We start from the raw sequence: 24,211 nt of genomic DNA on the forward strand, positions 1-24,211 counted from the left end.
CAAAGTCCTTCATAGACTGACTCCTCACATATACCCCCCATCTCCATCTTTTTACATCTTAATTCCCACAGTGTACTCTATGGATCCAAAGACAGTCCATCTCTCAACTCCAGGCATTTTCATTGGCTGTCCATCATGCCTAGAAGGCTCTCTCTCCTTACCTCTGACTCCTAGCTTCCTTGGCTTCCTTCAAGTCCCAACTAAAATCTTACCTTCTACGGGAAGCCTTTCCCAATCTCCCTTAATTGTTGTACCTTCTCTCTGTTGATTATCTCCAATTTATCCTGAATATATTTGTCTGTAAACAATTATTTTCATGTTCACCTTTATTAGACTGTAATCTCCTTGAGAGCAGGAACTGTCTTTTGCTTTTCTTTATATCCTGAGTGCTTAGAAGACTGCCTAGCACATAGTAGATGCTTAATAAATGCTTACTGATTGTTTGTTTTTTTTTCTTAGCAGAAATTTAGGGAATGGGGAGGGGCAGAAGAAAGGTTATAAATATCCGCTGAGATCCACCGAAGAACATTAGAACAGAATTTAATTTTATGTTGTAACTGCATGAGGCCTATAAATCTTGCTAAGTTTGAAAAGTTTGTGGCATAGTTTTACTTTTAGAAATTATGGGTGCATTTGGCACCTGGTGTTTCAACTATACTCAAGTGTTAAAATGTTTGGAGTAAGTGGAACTAAACTACTATATGTAGCAATTTAATATTTTATGTTGGGATAATGGCTGGTTTAACATTCATTAAGAAAGCCTATTTAAGTAGGAAGGGAATTTAGCACATTTTTAAAGCCCTTATGTAATTTGCTTTTGTTTTTGAGTCACGTTTAATATGATTAATAACCTATATCCTTTTGTAAACTCAAGAGATTGAAAACTAGTATTCACAGGGATGCTTATTTACCATCTCTAATATCTGGGTTTGCTCCAGGCATATTTATACTTGTTCCTGGATTTGTATGAGAGTACATGTCAAGCATTGTGTATATTCATGTGGTTCTTGGGTTTGGGAATCTTATAGAAAAATCATAAATTTTAGCTATCTACTTGTGAGAATTTGCAAGTTCAGAGGAAAAAACAAAGTCTATGTACCATATGTATTTCTAGTCTATGTCAGACACAAAGAAGGTTTTGTCATACCTTAGACATTCACTATCATCTGGAACCCCTGCCAGAAAGACTGTGGACTCTGAAAGTATGCTATATTATCATCAAAGCAAACATAGACTATGAACTTTTGAGACTTAGCAAAATATTATGCCTTCTATAGTTATAACCTAAAATTAAATTCTATTAAAAAGTTCTTGGGGTGGATCTCTGAAGTCACTGTAACTGTCTCCTTCATACCAAGTTTCTGTTAAAGAAAGTATAATAGGAAAACAAAGCCAAAGTGAATTTAAAATGAAGACAAGGTTTCATGTTTGAGCTACTCTCCTGTCTTCCATTCTAAGATTCTTTGGAGACATCTTTCTATACTATGTATACTGTACTCTCTATATTTGCCTTTCTGTACCAACATTGCTTTCTAAGTATAGCTACTTTTCCCCTCTACTCTCAGAGGAAGAGGTAGCCCTCCTCCTTGCCAAGTCTAGCCCTTTCCATATGGGCTCATCCATCGCTTTCTGTCTCTTTCCTGACCTTGCTCCATTAATCACTTACTGTTCTACTGACTCCTTTTTTGGTTTCCATATCATACTGTTGGTTAATATCAACTGCTTTCTAACCATGTCTTCCCATTTCTTATATTTATGAAGCTGATTTGTAGAACCTACCAATAAGGGCCCAGTTCTTCCGTTACTCAAGAAAAAGATGTTACCAATATATATTTACCTCAGTTCTCTAACCTGTCAAGATTTTCTTGGATCCTGATTCAGTCATTTAGTATGTTTGGTATCCCTTCTAACTTTGTATCATCTGCAAATTTAGTAAGCATGTAACTCAGTAACCAAGTCACTAAAAAAAAAATCAATCGATCAATAAACATATATTAAGCACCTACTATGTGTCAGGCACTGTGCTAAGTGCTGAGGATACAAAAAAGGAGGTAAGACAGTCTCTGCCCTCAAGGAGCTTACATTGTAATGGGAGATACAAAATGCAAACAAATATATAAAAGAAAGCTATATACAGGATAAATAGAAAATAATTAATAGAGGGAAGATAGCAGAATTAGGAGTGATGGGAAAGGCTTCCTGCAAAAGATGGTGTTTTAGTTGAGACTTAAAGGAAGTTAGTAGACAGAGTTCTAAGGGCACCTTACAGAATGTTGGAACACCTCACTGGAGAATTCTTTTCAGATGATATTGAGCTATTAATGATTACTTTTTGAATCTTGCCATTCTCCTAGTTCTGAAACCATCTAAATATATTCTCCTGTAGCCCAGAGTTTCCCATGGACAGCATTATTCCCAAGAGCAGCTGAAATCAGATTAAAATATAATTAGGAAATATTGAACAAAATAAATAAAAATACGATAGAACATAGATAATGCTGACATGTGGTTTCCTAAGTCAATATGTATAGATTAGTGGTCCCAACTCTATTTGAGTTTGACAGTCTTTATACAATCCATAATAATAGCAAAGACTACTTCATAATCATAGCAAGTATTTATATAGTGTTTTAAGGCTTGTAAAATACTTTGCATGTGTTATTTCATTTGATCCTCATGCAAGGTAGGTGTTATTATTGTTCCAATTATATAGATGAGGAAAAGGTCACACACAGCTAGTAAATGTCTGAGGCAAGATTTGAACACAGGTTGTCCAGACTCCATGTCCAGTATATTGTCAAGCACTTTTCTCAATTCTAGGTAAATTATATATCATCCATCTGATCTACTAGTTCAACAATCTTGTCAAAAAAGAAAATAAGATGAGTCTGGCATTACCTGTTCATGATACAGTTACCCAAGCCTGATTTATTTTAGTCATTTTTGACTGTCTTACCCACCCATCCAATCAGTTGCAAAACACTCTTTATTCTATCTCTAAAATAACTTTTGAAATCAGCATTCCCTTTTTACTAGTACTGTAGCCACCTTAATTCATCCCCCCATTGCCTCCCATCTGAACTAACTGTGGGGTCTTGGACAAATGACCTATCTTTTCTTGACCTCAGTTTCTTCATCTCTAAAAATAAGGAATTTGAACAAAATGGTTTTCACAGTCCCATTCAGTTTTAGAAGTCTGTAAGTACTTGGGCAGCTAGGTGGCACAGTAGATAGAACATTGGTTCTGGAGTCAGGAGGACCTGAGTTCAAATCTACCCTCAGACACTTACTAGCTGTGTGACCCTGAGCAAGTCTCTTAACCCTAATTACCTCCAAAAAGAAAAAAAAAAGTCTATGAATCCTATTGCCATATGTTAATGGTTAAAATACTTATTTACAGGTTTGCTAAATAATTGAGGAAATAATTTTTTCAAAGAGCATCACTGGTATCAAACTCAGTTTTAATAATGAGCCACTAAACTGTACATAAGGGGGGGGATTCCTGGGGACCACATATTGACTTTAAAAAACCATATATTAATATTATCTATGTTGTATTGTATTTTTATTTATTTTGTTCAATATTTTCCTCTTAGCTTTTAATCTAGTTTGGCCCTCACTGGGGAAGTATTATTACAGCACTGGGGGAAATCCTCTGGCCTAGTATACTGAAGAAGCTAAATAACGTGTCCAGGGCCACACAGCCAGTTAGTGAGGGCAATTCTCAAACACATATCTTAATGGTTTTGAGGCCAGTTCTACATCTGCTAGGTCATATTGCCTCTCTTGATAGAGAGAATTTTGCAATTTGTCCAGTAGGTAAAGCCCATCCTATAAACTACTAAGGATACTCAATACTCTTATCACAAAAAAGTTTTTTTTATGTCATTTATTTAATAGATGTAATTTGGGTATAATTATTTATACAATATCATAATGTCACAAAAGTCCTGTAATAGATTTGTGAAAATAATGAAACCTTCTTTATATGGCAGCTTTTTAGAGCTCAGGCTCTCTAATGTTAAATATTTGCTAAAATGTAAGAAAGAGAATTGACAGATATTGGGTGAGAATGATTTAACTTAAGGATAAAATACATCCAAATCAGTGAGATTTGAATGAACAAAATGTATTCCTAATTTATTAGCTCCTATTTCTATAGGTTTATTGAACACTTTTCTCAAACTCCCCTGTAAAGTTCATCAAATATATATTATCCTCATTTTATAGATGAGAAAAAATGAGGCCCAAGAAGAGTGAGATTTTAAAAAAAGGCTGAGATTTAAAAAAAAAAAGGAAAGGGCTGTTCAGTAGCATGAAATCTATTAACAAACCAACAAAAAATGAGACATACGCTAAGATTTAATGACCAGTATTCCTGGAAGTAAAGGCTGGAACTGGATGGTTAAAGGCTTTAAATGCCACATAAGAATTTCTATTTTATCTTAGAGGCAATAGGAAGTCCCTGGAGTTTCTTGAGCAGGGAGGTAATATGGTTTTGCAGTTGTTTGGGAGATGGATTAGAGTGGAGAGAATCTTGAGGCAGAAATACTAATTTAGGATGCTGTTGAAATGGTCCAGACCAGAGGTGGGGAACTTGCGTCCTCGACGCCACACATAGCCTTTTCAGGTCCTTGGGTGCTGCCCCTTGACTGAGTCCAAGTTTTATAGAACAACTCCTTTTATTCAGGGGATTTGTTCTGTGAAGTTTGGATTCAGTCAAAGGGCCACACTTGAGGACCTATAGGACCACATGTGGCTTTGAGGCCACATGTTCCCCACCCCTAGCCCAGACAAAAGGTGATAAGGTCAGAATGCTGACTATTTGAATGGCTAGAAGGGGAACAATATGAAAGGCAAGATGTTAACTTAACCACAATCTATTTCTCAACCTAGAAAAGGTATTTGGTTTCCATTTGCAGTTGACATAGAATACCAGTTTGGGTAGACTTATGGCAAACTTTGATTCTACATCTACAAATATAAATCAAGCATATGCAGTCCAAAAAGTTTCAAACACCATGCATCCCTTGTTCTCCCTACTATGATGATAATGTTAAGTGATTTTTTTTTGTCCAGGGTCACAAAGTAATACAGACAGAAACAGCTAGAATCAGAGCAAATTCAGTCTATTTCCCTTCCCCCTCCCCCAATCCTTTTCAGTGATAATTAACCAACTCTAGGCCTCTGCCTTCTTGGAATTTGAACAGACTGATAATTAAATACAGTAACAGCTAATTTATAAAACCTTGTCAATTAATCCAAGAAGTTCAGAGATGAAAGAGACCTCAGAGGCCATCAAAGCCAATCCATATCTATACTGGAAATCTATAACACCCACAAAAGGTGATCACCAAGATTACACTGGAGACCTCCAGTAATGGAGACCTCCATGATCTTCTGAGGGAAGCCACAGGACACCACTTTGGGCATGACTCTTTAGCTTTCACCCATTGCTATTTGTTCTGCCTTCCAGAGACAAGCTGAATAGAAATAATTTCTTTCACAAGGCAGTCTTTCAAATACTTAAACATAGTTATCACCTCTTCCTTGTGAAAGAATTTTTTCCACAGAAGGTCCTTGACAGCAGGGATTATTTCTTCTTTTGTCTTTGTAACCCCTGAGCTAGCACAATGCCTTGCACACAGTAGGTGCTTTAAAATGCATGTTGATGGATTGGTTGTTTGAAGTTTGTTAAATAAGCTTAGGCCTTGAAGGAATAAACCTTTGCATTGTTGACCGCTGTTACTTTGTCTTCTCTGGATTTTTATGAATAACTTTGTTTTGTTTTTTGTCTGTTTCTTTGTTTGTTTTCCTATTGGTCTAACTGCTCTTCAGTCTCCTTTCCTAGATTATCTTCCATGCCATACTCTCTAAATGTAAGCATTACCGAAAGCTCATATCTGACCCTCTTCTTTTCTCTCAGCATCCTCTTTCTTGGTGATTGTTTCAGATAAATTAAATTATCATCTCTATAAAGATGACCCTCCTGCTTTACAGTTTTAGCCTCTTAAGCTGGAGTTCCACATGACCACATTCCCATTGGGCATTTCTTTGGCATCCCTTAAGCATCTTAAACTCAATATTTCTAAATCATCTCATTATCTTTTTCCCCTAAAACCCACCCCTCTTCCTAACTTTACAATTACTCTTGAGGACACCACTGTCCTTCCAGTCACCCAGTTTGGAATTATCCTTTTAGGTTCTTCCTTCTCCCTCATATTTAATCACTTGCAAATTCCTGTTGAGTCTACCTCCAAAACTACTTTCAAATTTGTCCCCTTCTCTCCTTGCATATCACAACCATGATCATTTGTGTTGTTGTATTTTGCCTAGATTATCTCGAGACTGGTCTCCTTATTTCTAGTCTCTTCCCTTTCCAATCCATGCTCCATATAACAGTCAAATTGGCATTCCTAAATCATGTCTATGTTACTCCCTTGCTTAAAGCAAACTGACAAAACCCTAAGTAGCTCCCTCTTCCTTCTAGTGTTAAACAATCTGATTCCAGATGGCCTTTTTAGACTTAATGCAGCATTCTTTATATTATCACATTCTTGCCAAACTTATCTTCTTATTATTCTCTGTACATGATATTTCATCTCCCATCTCCATGCCTTTACACAAGCTTCGAACACCTTACCTCATTACCTCAGCTTCTTAGAATCCTTAACCTCCTTCAAAGTTTAGCTCAATGCCATTTCATGCATGGGATCTTTCTTGATCTTGACAGCTTCTAGCACCCTGTCCCTGAAATTGCTTTGTGTTTATTTGGTATGTATTGTATATTTACTTACCCTCATATGTATAATTTCCCCTCAAGAGAATACAAGCTCCTTGAGGACAAGTAATATTCTATTTTTGTCTTTGTATGCCCTGAACCCAGCACAGTGCCTTGTACTAAAGAGGTACTAAATCAATACTTTTAAAACTGAATTTATGTGAAAATATACCTAATTTATATCTTTTCCTGCATTATCAAACAATGTATTAAATATGCCTAAACTTTTTAGTCAACATTCATTATAATATAAGTTAATTATTATATTGTATTTTACCAAGGAGAGGTAAAGTGGGGAGAAATATCTCCCACAATAAGCTGTATTTGTTTGTTTAATAGGAGGTCCTATGAATAATACTCTTTCCTGATGTTTTAGTAAGCTAATATATGAACTTTTCCCTCTTTAGAAAATTCCTCTTTGCATGGAAAACTAATGGTCACAGGATGATAACAAGTCCATGGTTCCTCTGCTCTGATTCTCTGACCCTCTCCAATTCTAAAGAGTGAAGGAAGAGGGTTACAAACACTCTCTCATTGGAGACTTCAAAAATCTGAATGATCTCTTTGGAAGAAATATGTGGGAGAAAGAGGACCTGAAGGGATACAATGGCATTAAATTTGGCCCTCAAGTCCCATTGGTACAGGGATGGGCTACATCACCAAGGCAACCCAGCAGGCACTATGACCTCAGATCCATATGTGGAAAATTTTTTCATTTAGGCAGAAAATAAATAGAATTGTGTGGTCAGTGTTTCAGGAGAAAAGAATGAGAAGCTGGAGGCATGGAAGACAGACAACATCCAGGGAAGTTCCCTAATCCCATCCTATTTTCCTTGAGAAAGATGGAACCCCAGGGTAAAAGGGGATGTAAGTGTGCAAAATTCTTACTTTCTTCTCACTTAGGAGGATGCGTTGACATTATGCTAAATATATTTTCTCATTACCATGTTTTTAATTACTTTATTTTTGTTACAGTTGAAAGTTGGGCCTGAGTATAAGTAAGAAGATTGGAGTTGAGGGAGGTCTTAGGAAGAGAAGAACCAACATTCTTCTTTGAGTTGATTTTCTAATCTTTTCATTTGACTTTGCTCTGATATTTCAGATTGCATATCTTCATCTTGGAGTTCCATCTCTTCTAATTTGTTTTGCAGAATGCGCAACTTTTTATTAAAAATTTCCAGTCTCTGTTCTAAAACATTGGCTCTCTTTTCAAGTTTTTCTTTAAGAACTTTAATTCCACTCCTTATTTCATCTTTGAATTCTTTTGTTAGAATTTTCAACTGCTCTTGTGCCTGTTCCATCCTCTTTTCTGGTGTACCAGCTATGGGGGGCAATAACAAAGTATTCCTTTCTTCTTGAGATGTCTCCTCAGATTCGTTTACCCTGTAGTATTTCTGCATTGTAGAAGGGCCTTTCTTGTGCTTGCTCATGTTTCAGTCTCTTTACTTTTTTGTTTTGTTTTCCCCGTGGCATTTTCCGTGTGAAGATTACTTTCCTTTCTGCTCTTTATTGTTGTTCTTTTACCTTATGTGGATCAGCTGTTGCTATTTGGAGGTGATTACTGGGAGTGAGCTGATCTCATGACTACTCACTGAACCATCTTGGGAGAAATCCTGCCCTCTAAAGCACTCCTTGGCTAGTCACTGTAGATATAGAAAGAAACCCAGAAAGTCAAGCCAGTGGAAATCTAGGAATGTAGTTGATATTTAGACTCATAAGTATAGTAAGCTTATTATTTTCCTATGATGAATATAGCCTTTCTCTCCTCTTTGAGAGTTTAATAGTAGGTGAAGACTTAACCAGGTTGGTGGCAGGTGGGTCAAATCTTCCTGTGTTTTTTTCCCTTTCATTTTTATTTCAAAAAATGCTGAGGGAGAACAGATGGGTGACTACATTCATGCTATGCTATCTTTTCAAAAGAAAATGTGGGTCAAAGTATTATACAAAATAAAAACATTTATGTAATCCATAATGAATCTCACCGTCATTATTCTCAAGTATCTGAGCTATAGGCTATTATCCACAATATCTTCTTTTTTTTATAAAAGTAAGCATTGCTATAGTGAAAACAAGTCCTATTTATATAGGATACTTTGGGAAATCACTTTTACCTTCCACATTTGACCTTTTAAAGTCATTATTATTAGATATCTATTCAGGTTGAGCTTTATACATGGAAATGTTGGGGAGGGTGGTGATCAAGAGGAATAAGAATCATGACCTGAGATTTAACATGGTCAGAAATTTGTTTTAGAAGTCAGGTTAAACGGGAATGAGGATGTGGGCAAGAGATCAACAGAAAAATAAGGTGTGAGAGACCATGGAGATCTGGTGTTGGAGACAGGAATGGAACATAACTAAGGAAGAGTAGGAGAATAGGCTTATTTAAATGAAGTAGTTTAAAAGATGGTTTGTGAGAGGAGAAGGAAGGAGCAAGAGAAGGAAAGCATAATTACAGTGGGTATCAGTTGTGAAGTTATATAAAGATGTGTTATATGTATGTGTATATATACATATATGCATGTATTGTGAACATATGGACATATATGTGTATTTGTGTATACATATAGTCCATGGAGGTCTGAGGTAGACAATAGAAATAGCTAATTTTTTCTCAGAATCACTTGATGAGGAGCAGTGTGATAAAGTAGAAAGAATAGATGTGGGGAGGGGTGGTTTCTCTTTTAATTGTTCTGGGCCCTGTTATTTACTATGGAAAAGTCAAGTCATGTAACCTCATAGTACTTTGGGGAAAATATGGATTTATTTAATTAAGGCACAGGAGAGTGAAAGCCTCACAGTGCTTATAAGACATTCACTGGGAATACCATCCTTTCCACTTTCCCCTCTTCGGATGCCAATGGCTATAGGAAATAGGTGAATCAAAGGCAACTAATTGGATCAGCATTTCCCTGGGACAGTTAAGGGAATCAGATAAGGGAAAATGACTTTTGTTTTTTGGATTATCTCACTCATACTTGTTGGTGAAAATCAGTCTAGTCTTGTACAGGGGACAAGAGACTGGTTGTAGCACTAAGGTAGAGTGTATCTATGGAACTGTCAGGTAAATATTGGTCATGGTCACTGTGGTTTTGTAGCACTAACACAGTTCCAGACTTTGTGTCTGTTTAAGATTTACAGAATCTTACACAATTTCTAAAAGGTAATTTGATGTTCTGGAATTCTAAGATATCATTATGATTCATCTATTCAGTGGTCAGCTTAAACAGCCCCAACCTTCTGGAGCTGCCTAGAACTCAAAAGCAAGACAGGAGTGTAAAAAAAAAAATTAAAACCTATAAAAATGCCTGTCACAAAACACATGCACTTAACCCCCATAAGAGGAGAGAAGAGTCTGTCATAACTAACTTTTCAGGCTCAGAGAATATTCATCCAACTTACCTGAATCACAGTGCTTGAATTTGTGGCTTAAACTTCAGTTCTGCCTAGGTTATAACAAGACTGCCTGGAGGCAAATGGCACCGGCTGTAGATAGTGGTCAGAAAGTGAGATGGTGGTAGCATAGTCACAACTAACATGGATATACCACTTAAAAGTTTGCACAGCACTTTATATGCATTGAATCACCTGAGCCTCATAACAACCCTCTGTGAGGTAGATACTGCAGGTATTATTATCCCTATTGTACAGATGAGGAAAGTGAAGATCAGACAAGTTGTCTTGTGTTCACATAGTTACCAAGCATGAGAGACAGAATTTGAATTCAAGATTTTCCTAACTCTAAGTTCAGAACTATCACTGAGAAACTCTGAATAGGAGTAATAGCCCAAACACTTTGAGACATATGGCAAGGCAGGTGGAAGATTGGGATCAATTGGAAATTTCAGGATTTCAGTTGGATTTCAAGAAAGCATTTGACAAAATTTTGTAGTTTATCATTTGGACAATGGAGGAACGTGTACCAGATAGTTTCAGAACTGGAAAGAAGTCTCTAATGGAATGAGTAAGGGATGTCAGGAATGTTCCATTTTCGCCTCTGTGCTGTTTAACATTTTAGAAAATGTTAAATTGTTTAAAATATTTTATAAATGTTAATTCAAGGGTAAATACGTAAATGACCTATATATCAAATTTGCAAATGACGTAAAGTTGGGATGGAGATCAGAACAGATCCTGACATAGAAGGATTTTTGACAGACTGGAATGGTGGACTTGAATAAGATTGAGTTACTGGAGATAAATATACAGTTAGTTGTGCATTTCAATGACAAAAAAATCAACTTAGCAAGTACAAGATATGGAGGCATGGTTGGGTAGCAAATAATTTTAAAAATCATTTGGTGGCTTTAATTAACTTGCAAAACTCTATGTGAGTCAACAATGCCAAATAAATGCCAGCCAAAAATTTGGCTAATGCATTATCTTAAGCTACATTAAAAGAGATACATTGAATGAGAGAGGGAATGGTACTGCTGTTACTCTGACTTAGACAAACTACCTTTGGAGTATGGCGTTCAGGTTGAGGCGCCACATTTTAAGAAAGATATTGCCAAGTCAGAGAATATTCGAAAAAGGGGAGAGCAGGGAAATGAGGTACATAGTTTAGTGATTGAAAATTCACTGAAGAAAAGGACAATTTTGCATGAATTTAGATTAATGAACAATATTGCTAAAAATTTAGAAAATAGACATTGGTTGAGCATCAGGCTAAAATTTTCTGGCAGGGAAAATTACTGGTAAATATGATATTTAGTTGTGACCTAAGTCTGAGTCCACTTTGGTAAAGTAGAAACAGCATATGCCTCTGAGGGGTCCCTCTATCCTCAACTCTATTCTTTGTGATCCTAGAAAATTCATTTATCCAGTAAAATGGATATTTTACTGAATAATGTATTGGAACAGCTAATTTCTTAAGTCCTTTCCAGCTCTTGATCTATGATTGTATGTAGGTCCCATTTACTAGCTGCATGACTTTGGGCAAATTGCTTCAATTCAAACATGAAATAGTCCCTGTTCTCAAGGATGTTTGTTTACAAATAAAAATACATACAAAGTAAAATACGAAGTAATTTTTAATGTGAAGGTGTATGTGTTGAGGTGGGGTGTACTAACACCCGGAAGAATCGAAAAAGGCTTCTTGTAGAATGATGGCACTTAAGCTGAGTCTTTAAAGAACCTAGGGATTACAAGAAGTGAAGGTTAGGAAGGATTATGTATCCAGGAGGACAGAGAAGTCTATGGGGTTAAGTGCCCCAGAGATTTCAAGGAGTGTAAGAACTGAGAAAAGACCAACAAATTGAGCAGTTAAAAAAATTTTTTTTGATAACTGGAGATAGCAGCCAGTTGAGAGTGCTTCATTTTCTTTTTTTTTTAAATTTATGAAATAAAACAAGCATTTATGTAACATATATAGTAAAAAAGATGGATTACACATGACGTTTCAAATCTATTACAACTTGCTATTCCTTTTATATATGTAATAAAGTTATCATGTACATTTCTTTTTTTCTCTTTTTTTCTCCCTTTACCCTGCCCTAGAGATGGCTATCATTAGACACAAATATATGTGTGTGTGTATGTATATATATATGTTATGCATATATATATACACACACACATATGTGTGTAAAATTATTCTATACATACTTCTGTCAGTTCTTTCTCTGGATGCAGATAGCATCTTTCTTCATATGTCCTTTATAGTGAATGCGGGTAATTATAGCAGTCAAAATCACTTATTCACTCAAAGTCGTTCTTAAAACAATATTGCTGTTACTATATACAACATACATATAACTGTATATGCTCTCTTGGTTCTGCTCATTTTGCTCTTCATTATTTCATGCAAGTCTTTCCATGTTTTTCTAAGATCATTGAGCTCATCATTTCTTATAGCACAGTGTTATTCCATCACAATCATATACCACAATTTGTTCATCCATTCCCTAATCCAATGTGGGAACTGGACTAGGATCTCTTTTAAGGCCAATCCCCATTCTAGCAATCTCTGATGAGATGTTAAGATTTAGAAAGTCATCATGCAGTCTGGAGTTGTCTCTTTTGAAATGAGAGTTGTATAAGAATGAAGAATTCTATTACTCTTCTGTTTTCACGTCCAAGAAAAAAGGAACTCAACTGTGATTACAAAAGAGCCATTTGCCATGATAAGTTCCTAGCCGCTATACGTGGTTAATATGTTTAGCTTGGGTTATTAACATGATATGTATTTAATTTGACTTCTTTTTCTTTGTAAAAATGTTTACCTATCAGTGCTTATCAAATTTTATATATGTGTATTTATACATATGTATATGTGTACATGTATGATTTAGTTTTTATCTACTCTTTTTCTTGGATTGCTCCCCACAAAGAGGCCACATTATCATGAGGTTCAGAAAGGTTTTTTATGCTCATTGAGAGTTGTTTTTTGAAAGTTGTATTAGAAATTCAAAACACATCATGTCCCAGAAATATTTCTTTAATTGAGAAATAGGTTACTGGTGAATAGAATCCATAGAATTGAATTCACAGAGAAATAATTGTGCTATGATAATAATAAAAAACCCAACTTAATGTTCTCTAGGCAATAGAACATTGTCAATGTGCTAAATCTTTGTCTGTAAACTTATTAAATTATTGTTTTATGAATCTTCTGTGGGCCTATATCCAAATTGAATGTTTTGCCAATACTAATCCCTTACTGGTGGTTCTAACAAAGAGTTCTCTTTCAGGGACAGGTCTTGTTCCTTGGGGAAGTAAATAGAGTCAATGATTTACTGATAAGGCCACCCAGTATATATATCATTGCTGTCCCATATATCAATGTCACGGGCAACAGCTTGCTTTACTAAGTGATTCTGCAGTGTCTTCTCAAAGACTATTTTGTTTTGTAATCAGATCAAAGTGGCAACATGAATACTTTTCAGTATTGCATAAATTGTGTTCATCTCTAATAGCACTATTATTTCAGAGACGTATTTATGGATTAGTATCCCCCAGAAATTGCAGCTGAAATTTTTTATTTCATCTTTCAAAGCCTGAATAAACTTGTCTCCTTAGAAAACACCCAACATTAGTTTGCTTATCATTCATGTGAGCTGAAGCATGGCTGATTGCGGAGACGCTTTTACACTAAAATTGAGATTTTATGCTTGTTCCTTCTTGGAAGGATTCAGACATTCATGTGGCATTTGCTTTGTAACTCTTACTAGCATGTGGGTTGCAAATTTGGTGTTAATTAGCCAAGCCATTTTGTAGATGCTCCCGCCTGTCCATAGGATGCTATCAAATGGTATTAAATATTTTATCCAATCTCTTGAAAATGGATTGGAAAACTAATGAGTGATTGCTTTGCGAAAATTACACAGGGTGAAGAGAAAACCCTAAAGGAACACTGCCCCTTTGATGATGACTGACAGATAATGACATAGCTTTCAGTCTTTGCTTAAAAAAAAAGAGGCAGATTTTACTGAGTGGGTAGTATAGTTTCGCATCAGTCGTAAGTTGATACTGGAAATGCCTTTAGGAGAACAAGTAGAAGGACACGTTTTCTTTTGAAATCCAAAAGATGAGGAAAAGTTTGGCAGTTTTTAAAAAATTGATATCTTTCTAAACAAGTTACTGATTTTCTTTTTGGATTTGCAATACAGGCATTCCTGTGAGTAGTCCCATTTTGAAGCGTTTCTCCGAAGTAGCATGCTATGCTCTGTACGTAATTTTTCAATGAGGAATCCTACTTGCAGCATATTTTTTCCTTCAAAGGCTTTGCATTTCTGCATAAAAAGCTTATTAATTATTTGTAGCTGCTTGTCATCGTGTTCTGATAATAGAAGCCTGGTCAAGGATAATAATTACCACTTCACCTTTTTTGGATCATACATATCCAGTATTCCTAGTGCAATATTACCCAAAGCATCTCTTCTCTCCCTGTACACAGGACCAAAAGTGCAGGCACATCATTTATTGATAAGACAAAAAGAATGTAATGAAATTATCAATGTTCTTGAATTAATTATGAACATGATTAAGAAAGCTAAAATCTCAGGAGCCAGGATCTCATTACCCATTCAGTCTTAGGGATTGCTTTCATTCAGCTAAGCAAAAAGGCTTTGAGCAGTTCCACAATTGCCTTTCTCTCATTTATTTGTGCTAGAATTAAGGTTTATTTGTTTTCTGTTTTCTCCTTCTTCAGAGATTATTTCTCTTAGTTTATCCATTTAACAAATTGTTTCTTCCTCTATCATAGAAGAATGCCCCTGTAGGGCCTACATCACTGTCTTCTGTCTACAGACCTCCTCCTTTTGAGGACATTTTCTCTCAACTCATTTTGCTGGGAGCTCCTAAATATCTCTCAAGGTAAGTCTGAGAATGTAGCCAAAAAGTTCTTTCAGATTTATGTCTGCAGCTATACAACAGCTCTGTCTGAGTCCCATTCAGCTCAGACTCTTAATGACATCATTATTACGCTGTCTGAACTAGGCTACATTTAACTGGGAGCCTGCTTAGTATTATTACTTACCTTCCTTACTATGTGAAGGTACTAATAATAGTTGTTTGGGGGGTGATGGGGGAGGGGAGGGGAGGAGGAAGAGGCAAGGAATTGCATCAAAAATAACAGGGAAATTGAGTTTGGATTTAAATCTGGTTGCCCTGAGCAGCATAAATAAGAAGCCAAAGTCCATTTCGAATGGACATTTTGGAGGATGGAAATCCTAATAGGTCTGTTGCCCTCACTCCATCACAGTTGGTTCAAGAAGATTGTAACTGAAGATTCTATGCTGTCCCTCGCTTTATTTACGGATTTTTCAGTGTTCCACATTTCAAAATGTTCCTCCTTACAAGGCCCTCTGGAATTCCGGGTTATTGTAATGTCTAATGGAAAAGGAATATTGGAATGATGCAGTATAATGTCAAATGCCTGGTAATTACCTTGGTGAAACCTGGCAAGGAAAACAGATCTTTTTGTCAGATAAAGCGAGAGGACTTTTAAGCAGCAAACTTTTCCTAATAAATCATTGATATAAAACGCCATTGTTAAGATATGATGTTCTCTGTCAGCCTGCATTTTGCAGTCACAGGCATGGCTATGCTGCATGGTTTAATGATGTTTTGGTTTAAAAATGTGACTTTGGAGCCCATGTTTTTTCATATGTGAGAGTTAAACATTGGAAAGCTAAGATGCAGGAGAACAGTCATAGCTGTAGGTCATTAAACAAATGCTGTCTGTGTCCCACTTTAAAAAAAATTGATCCTGGTTTTCTATGTAATGGTGACTTAATAAGATTGCTTTTACCTTCACTAATGAAGGTAAAATGAATGGGAAAAATGCAAAAATTAAAATACAAGATGAATTTTGGAGTTCTCCACAATAAAATGATTGCAACATACAATATTCAAACGTGGAGTCCTAGAAACAACCTTGAAATTTGAAAGTTTGCTATAAAATGTGATTAAATACACAAAGAGTGGAGACTGTCCCTGTAAATTTAGAGACAGCTATTATATAGTAAATATGCTTATATGAATTTGTATGTGAGTGTTTTATTTTTTTAAATGCTGCTTCTGTTTTTTTTTTAACCTGTCTATATCAAGCTTTTGAAAATATCTCTGTTGCTTATAGTGACATAACATTATTGGCTATTCTATTTTCTGCTGCCTATTTTATGTTTTGTTAATTTGATAAACAAATGGCTATTGATAAATGGAATGACAGCTAATATCTATTCTGCTTAGGCCTGATTTTAACATTCATGAAGCTAACCATTTTAATTTGAAAGTGTTAAAAATGCATAAAGACCTTGAGTCTTGTTTTTATATATCAAACAAGAAGAGTAGTAGAAAGTAATTTTCTCATTTTATGAACTCAAAATGCCAGAGAAAAAAAAAGGTCTGTTGCTTAAGTAGCAGCTTCTTACATTTCATCTCATTCTGAGAAAACGAAAATGTCTCTGAATTCTTTTGATATTTCTTTCACATCTTATCAAAAGAGAAAAAATGAATCATATCATATCTTGCACGCTATTGCTACATGAAAGGAGTGAACAGAAATTCTGTGTGGTTTTCTCAAGGGGAAGCCCATTATTATGGTCTTCTAGGTGGTCATCTTCACTGCAGTTATTGGATGTGTTCAGGTGAAACAGTTTGCAGATTGAAATATTCAGTGTACCAACAGACACATTGGTTGCTAGTGATGGATTAAAGAGGGGGATGGGAAGAGGGGGAAGGAAGAGTGGCTTATCTTTCTCTAGAAAGTTGGTAAACAGAAAATGTTCTTCCAATTCAAAAGCATAAAAGGCGCATTTTCTTTAGCTTATGGCTATTACAATATCCACATGTTTCTAGAAAGATATTATTGTGATGAGTTCATTAGCTCAGAGAGAATACTAATGACTAGTGCCTCTAGCTAAATCTGAAAAAGTTGTTTTAATGGAAAGCATTTAAATGTCTATCTTGGTCATCTAGAAATCATGCCTTGTCCTTACATTAAAAGTCACTTGCTGGTATGTGTGCGTAAGACAAAATACAATTTTATCTGTAATAAATTAATAGAGTTGACTTCACAGAACTGAAACAAATTGAAGTTAAACCAATACTAGAAAACTAACTTGAGAAAACATTCTTTGGAAGTTAGATATTGCTAGGCTGGAGGAAAAAAAGGTATTGCTAATAGACTAGTAAATATATTATAAGTACTGGTTAGGAGAAACCTTCCAATCTTCAATACAGAGCAGAGCATCATAATTATATTTTAAACAGGTTTATTTTTTTTTACATAAAAATTGAAGCTATGATAAAAATGGAAACATCACAAAAATTTTAAAGTTTCTGAAGATGTCCTAATTAAACAATTTCCCTAGTAAGAAAAACTGCTCAGTCTTCACTGAAAAAGAGTAAAGGGTATCCAAAAGCCATACGTCCACAAACATACACACATACATACATATGTTATATATATATATATATATATATATATATATATATATATGTAACACACATATTAATATCTATCATTGCTAGCTGATCTATTGCTTTTTTTAAAAAATCAAAATAAAGGTAATTGGCATTTTGGACTCCAGATACTAAGTGTAAACATATCTAATTGATACAGAAATAAAACACCAATAATAATTTTAAAATAATATTAAATATTAAAAAATATGACTTATGTTGTTAATGGTTCTAATTATTGTTGGCTAAAGAACTACCAAATGGCATGTGTGTATGTATTCACATATATATATATATATATATATATATATATATATATATATATATATATATATATATATATATATATGTATACACACACACACATATATATAAAGATCTGTATCAATATATACTATGCATGTGTTTCCATAACATGTAGATGTGCACACATACATGTATTATGCATATTCATGGCATATGCACACACCTTCTATACACACAAGTCTTTATATATAGCAGACACAGTATATGCTTATTGGACTTGATTGGATTTCTGTTCTAGTGATCTTTCCACTATGTAATTACTACTATATTATATACTCATCTATGCACACATACATCACATATACAAGCACATGATTTAAGCAATGTGGTATGGAAAGAAGAGTACTGAACTAGAAACCTGAAGATTCGAGTTCTAGGCCTGTCACTATCTACTTGTGTGACCTTGAACAAAGAACGGTATGGAGGTGAGGGTGTTGGTGGAGTTGGATTAAGTGATCCTCAAGGTCTCATACAACTCTCAAATTCTGTTATGCCCAGTTTCCAAGAGAGAGTTAGAGTTCTCCCATCTCTCTGTCTCTATTTCTTTCTGCTCATTCTTTCTCCCTCCTCTCTCTCCCCATCTCTGTCTCTTCTGTCTTTGTATGTATGTATAATAAACATGCATATATGTGTATATTATATATACTGACAAGATATATTGTTTAAATGATTGTTTTTACCTTTCTACTTAGAAATAAGAGAAATATAGCATTAGTGTTTCTTTCTCCAAGTGTTAAAATATTAAAGTATGCTTTTTAACAGAGAACAGGTAAAATTCTCCATATGCTCTAAGTTTATTGCTCACTAAAGTATTGATCGTTCTTGAACTTTTGCGATCCAGCTAGCTTGATTCTGGAAGTTCAAAACTTAATTTACCCCCAGCCATTTAAGTTTATGCTGACCTGTCCCTATAAACAGTGGGGCTTGCATTCTAGCAAATACTTCTTTAAAAAATTCCCCGAGTGTAAAAAGAGAAAATTATTTCATCCTTGCATTTCTCAAAGCAAGTTGTTGGGCCTTTGCAAATTGCTAATAAGCTCATTTAACTCCTGCTATGTATGAATGCTGAACTGATCTCTCTAACTAAAATTAGCTTTTTCTTTTGGTCAGTAGCCCAAATTTCCCTACTTTTGAGGGCAGCTGTATTCCACTAAGATGCAATTTCATTTATGGTATTAAAAACTGTGTTTGGCATTTGGGGCATTTCTGTCCATGGATGTTCGTAGCATGGCGCAATACACTAAAAGCTGAGGATGCTGGTGGTGTTGGGGGGGGGGGTGGTGGCACATTGACGCAAAAGGGTCCATTTTACTCCGAATGGGTTAAGCAGAACTACCTGCTTTAGATTGATTTAAATCAGTAATGGATCTTCTCATAAAGCTGCTGTTACTAGATATTACATTGCTATCTCAGTCCTTTGATAGCACAGATAAGAAGTGCTTACCACAGAGGAGGCTCCTAAAGGACAGATATTGTTTCCCATACCTCAGGGAGTAAAAAGCCATACTGCTGGTTCAGGAACTTTTACTAACAGCAAGTAAATTCAGGCCTTATCAAGTTACAGCACAAACTGCACTCATGTTTTATTATTCTCATTAGAGATTTAAGGACTAATTCCAGTTGTTAGCGCTTAGCAGTTTAATGTTTTCCATAGATAAGAATTAAGATTCTTCTGGGGGATTTTTTTATTTGCTAAAGCTTGCAAAATATAATGTGATAATGCACTTACTTTGATGTAATACAGGAGGTTTTCTAAATGTCCTAAATGTTTTTAAGGCATAGATTTTTAAAATTTAAACTTAATGACTAGATTTTTCCAAGTTGAAAAGGCACCCATTTCACTGAAACATGGCTTTCTTTTTTTTTGGATGGGGGTGGGGTAGGGAACCCAAATCAGATTCCCCTCTGGAAATATTAAAGAAGACTGCACTTGAATTTTCCCTACCTGATCCTGAGTATGACCAGTTCTCAAATCAAAGAAACTGAATGAAAGCAAATTCCATTACTCTAGGCAAAGTGAAATTTGATTCAAAATGAAGCATTGAATTAAACCAGTTTTGCAAGCACAACTTATATTACAATTGTTATCTTGAAGTGAAACTGCAAGGTTTTTTAAGGTTTTGAGGGCAGAGACTGTAAAGTGGAGACATATCAAAACTGTTGAGTTGATGGCATTTCAATTTTCGAGAAGGATTTCAGATTTTGAAGTTAAGCATGAAAATGTGGTTGATAATTGGTTCCCTTGACCCTGTATGGCAAATTTGTGGGAGAACATGAAACAAAGCTTTGCAGAATGGGCAGAGATGGTTGCATCATGATGTGTTTTGTTGGAGGGAATACCCACACTGATGAGAACCTGGAATCTGTTGGAACACTGGGTCCTAATACTAAATGACTAGTTTGGTCTTTGGGAAGAGGAAGGGGTTCTGTGAGCTTGGCATTGATCAGGCTGTTTTACTTCCTTAAACTTCAAATCACAGATTCAGAAGTGGAAGGGGTCTCTGAGATCATTTAGTCCAACCCCAGTATTTTACAGTTGAGGACACTGCAGGAGCCCCAGAGAGGTAAAGTGATTTGCTGAAGGTTACCCAGGTAATAGTGGAAGGGCTTGAACTGGAACCCTGGTCCTATTACTCCCCATTCATCAATCTTTCCATTGCACCACAATACCTTTCTTTATCTTACCACTGAACCCAGTTGGCTCTGAAGGAGAAAGTGAGCCTGGTGATTTTGTACAACCCTCCCTCACTTAAATCCAATTTACCTGTGTGTCATATTATCACCTCCCTGAAGTCATCTTCAAGAAGGAAGGACACACAACAACAACCTTTCTAAAAGAGAAAATTTATTTGAACAGATGATGTCCAATTTGAAAAACTTAATACCAAGAGTCTCAAGAGAATATTCAAGTATTATAATTAAATTAAACTCTAAAATTGCTGGTTTAGCTTTGTTTCTAACAGGAAGTATCTTCCCTCTGCTAGTAAATCTATATAGAAAACCCTGTAAACTCCTTGAATATAGGGACTGTTTGGTCTTCGTATTCAAATTCCTAGTACTCATACATAAGAGGTGCTTAATACATGCTTATTGAAATTGAGTATTTTCAAATGCATTCATTTTTTCCTGCCCTTAGCCATGGTGTGTACTTGTAGCTTTCAGGTATGGTCAGAGATGACTATATTTCAATGATGTGATCTCTATATAAAAAAAAACTTGTAAAGTGAGACACATATAATATGCATATAATAAATATGTTTTATACATATATACATATATAAATAAATGATGTTATCATAATGAGACGTTGATTGGCTGACACTTTGGTATCCTGTTTTTGGAAGACTATTTTCCTAGGGTATGGTAGTACTACCAGGAATAGGATTATCCCTAGTAACTCCAAAATTCCCGAGGAATGCCTGCTGCAGAAGGTTATTTCCAGATTTTTAAACAACAGCAGCAGCAGCAGCAACAACAACAACAACTACTACTACTACTACTACCACCACCTCATGGCTGGTTAAGTTGATCTGTTTAAAAAGAGGATCCTTACTCAGGCCCCCTGCTCTGAGAATTTCTTGTTTAGTTTCAAGCACTGCTGCTTCTGTTGGAGCCTCAGATTCCTTCCTCCTTTTAGTCGGTGATACTGTATTTGCCAGAAAAAAATTGAACATGCTTGTTCCAGTTACATTATGGGGTGTAATCCTCCCTTATACAGGAAATAAATTTATTATGAAGAACTCCCACTAGAAACCTTGGAAAACTTACACAGAGCTGTGTGGTGTCCAAAATGCTGTTCAGTAGGTTTTCCAAAACACCCAGGTAACAGCTGGTGCAGGCCATGTGCCAGCCCTGACAGCCCATATGCTCTCTTTAGTGCTGTAATTATCTCAACACAAAACTCTGATAACCCAGTCTACTGGGTCCAGTTTCACTAGGTTAAATTGACTCAGTGGCTTTGTTAGTAAGTTCCTTTGGCACAGTAAGAACTTCATCAAGAATTTAAGTATTGAGGGGTAGGCCTGAAAAACCAATATGAGTGTGACTTTCAAGACAGGTGTCTTATTAACCCTAAGAGAGTGTAGGTTGTAGTTCATTATAGTGGCACCCAGCAGCACTGCTCTAGTTAAAGGTCTGTCTTTGTTTCCACTGTACACCCAGGCTTAGGGGACAGTAGAGGAGGTGAGGGGAGGTGATAACTCATTTGCTTTTAATAATTGACTATGAGCTACATCTTGGTGTGTGAAGCCAGGATTATGTAGGGTTCTCTTCTGCATGTTGGGGGGCAGAGGAGGTTAAGTATGATGGGAAAGAGAATGAGGGAGGGGGTGAAAATAAAAATGGAAATTGGATTCAGATTAAGCCTGTCTTTATTAATTATGGAGTTAGAGATGGGGTTCTTAACCTGGGGTCCATGAACTTGGTTTTTAAAAAAAATTTGATAACTATATTTTAATATAATTGACTGCCTTAGTAATCCTATGTATTTTATTTTATGCATTTTAAAACATGATTCGAGGAGTCCACATGCTTCATTTGACTGCCAAAGGAGTACATGACACAAAAAAGGTTGAGCCCTGAATTAAAGATAATATTCCCCCTTTGTCTGATGCATCTTACTCTAGGATTGGAATGAAAAGATGTTAAAACAAAAGGACATTCAAATTAGCACTTTGGAGGTTTGGGGCTCATAATTGTGAATGCACTTTTGCTTTCCTATTCTGTTCTTATTTCCTTTTTAGAGAAAGGTAAAATTCTAAAATACCAGTTGCAGCTATACTACAGGCAAACCTTCCCATAAATTGATTACCATTGACTTAAAAGAAACTTTTTCACACTATAAGTGTGCAGAGTTTAGCCCTTGCTAGTGGAAATTAAGTGAAGGTCAAATTTGATTCTGTTACCTTAGCTCCTTGACTACAATTTTTAAATGCAGAAGCATGAAAGTGAAGTGAAAGTAGAGCTAGAAGTAAGATGGATGGTTTATCCACAAGCCAAGGTTTAACTCGATCCCACCCCTTGGTTACCCACAGATGGTTAGTAGGGCTCTTTATTAGACTTTGGAGATTAGTAAGGGGCTTGAGCTTCTGATTTTCCTGCCTAAAGTTGATTTTGTCCCACTCTTTAACTATAGTAGAGGGCAGCTAGGTGGTACAGTGGATAGACTGCTGGGCCTGGAGGCAAGGAGGCTTGTCTTCCTGAGTTCAAATCTGGCCTCAGACACTCACTAGCTATGTGACCTTGGGCAAGCCTCTTAACACTATTTGCCTCAGTTTCCTTACCTGTAAACTTAGTTGAAGAAGGAAATGGCAAATCATTCCAACATCTTTGCCAAGAAAACCCCAAACGGGGTCACGAAGAGTCAGACACGACTGAAAAAAGTGACTGAACTTAATTGTAGCAGAAGTTGAAGCCAGCCAAATTGTACAGCCATTGCTCTGCTGGTTGTTTTTAATCTGGCTCTGTGAAGAGAGAGGGAGTGATTTCAGATGCTACTGACAAGTGGGATTGGAAGAAATTGGAAGTTCATTGAAAGCAGAGAACCACGACTTGTACTTCTTCTGCAGCAAGCGCAGCATCATGTATAGTTCCAGGCACCTTAAAATACTTAGCAAATTGAATTATTGAATATCAAATGACATTCTTTCCCACTGTGCTACTGTAGGTTGATCTGGGTCTGAGTCCAACCTTAGGAATGAGTCTCTACCAAGACAGACTTGGGTTTCTGCTCCTCTTGAAAGTGGATCTATTTTGAACTACTATTAGTTCATTAAGGGTATCTTTGGGAAGTTTTGATTGAGGCCTAGGGATGGGGATATAGCCATATAGATTTTCTTCCATATTGGACATCACAGTGAAATCAGCTCACTAGCATCGTATTAAATTTTCAATTTAATAAAGTAAATTTGGCAACAAAGAGATGCTAGATCATTTAGTTCATAAAAACCAACACACGAACCTTTGTTATTTAGTTTTCATCTACAGGTAGTTATACTTCTAAAGTCATTATTTATATGTTGTCAAGAGTACTCACCAAATTTATTGACTTGTACATTATTCTTTGCAAATAAGTTCTGGCTGCTCTCTGCATATTATAATTAAAACGACAGGGACTTTAATCATTTATGAAATTTTAAACTACATACTGAATATAAATGTATCATTCAATGTGATAGAATGAATTAAATTCATCACTGTCAAATAACTGTATAAAAG

General features: G+C 35.8%; 2 long non-coding RNA genes across 3 annotated transcripts in view; one reads left to right on the plus strand and one right to left on the minus strand.

Moving 5' to 3' along the window:
* Positions 1–7,530: 7,530 nt before the first annotated feature.
* Positions 7,531–24,211, plus strand: part of LOC110198800 (uncharacterized) — a 63,296-nt gene continuing 46,615 nt past the window's right edge. For both annotated transcript variants that reach the window (XR_002321831.2, XR_002321830.1), the window contains exons 1-2: positions 7,531–7,648; positions 14,988–15,097. This is a non-coding gene — a long non-coding RNA (uncharacterized LOC110198800). The remainder of the gene's footprint in view (positions 7,649–14,987; positions 15,098–24,211) is intronic.
* On the minus strand, positions 7,878–10,344 carry LOC110198799 (uncharacterized). The gene is made up of 2 exons (XR_002321829.2): positions 10,184–10,344; positions 7,878–8,424 (listed from the first exon to the last, which is right to left on the minus strand). It is a non-coding gene; the product is annotated as an uncharacterized LOC110198799 (long non-coding RNA).

Source organism: Phascolarctos cinereus, unplaced genomic scaffold (assembly GCF_003287225.1).
Source record: "Phascolarctos cinereus isolate Bilbo 61053 unplaced genomic scaffold, phaCin_HiC Scaffold_7;HRSCAF=346, whole genome shotgun sequence".
NCBI lineage: Eukaryota > Metazoa > Chordata > Mammalia > Diprotodontia > Phascolarctidae > Phascolarctos > Phascolarctos cinereus.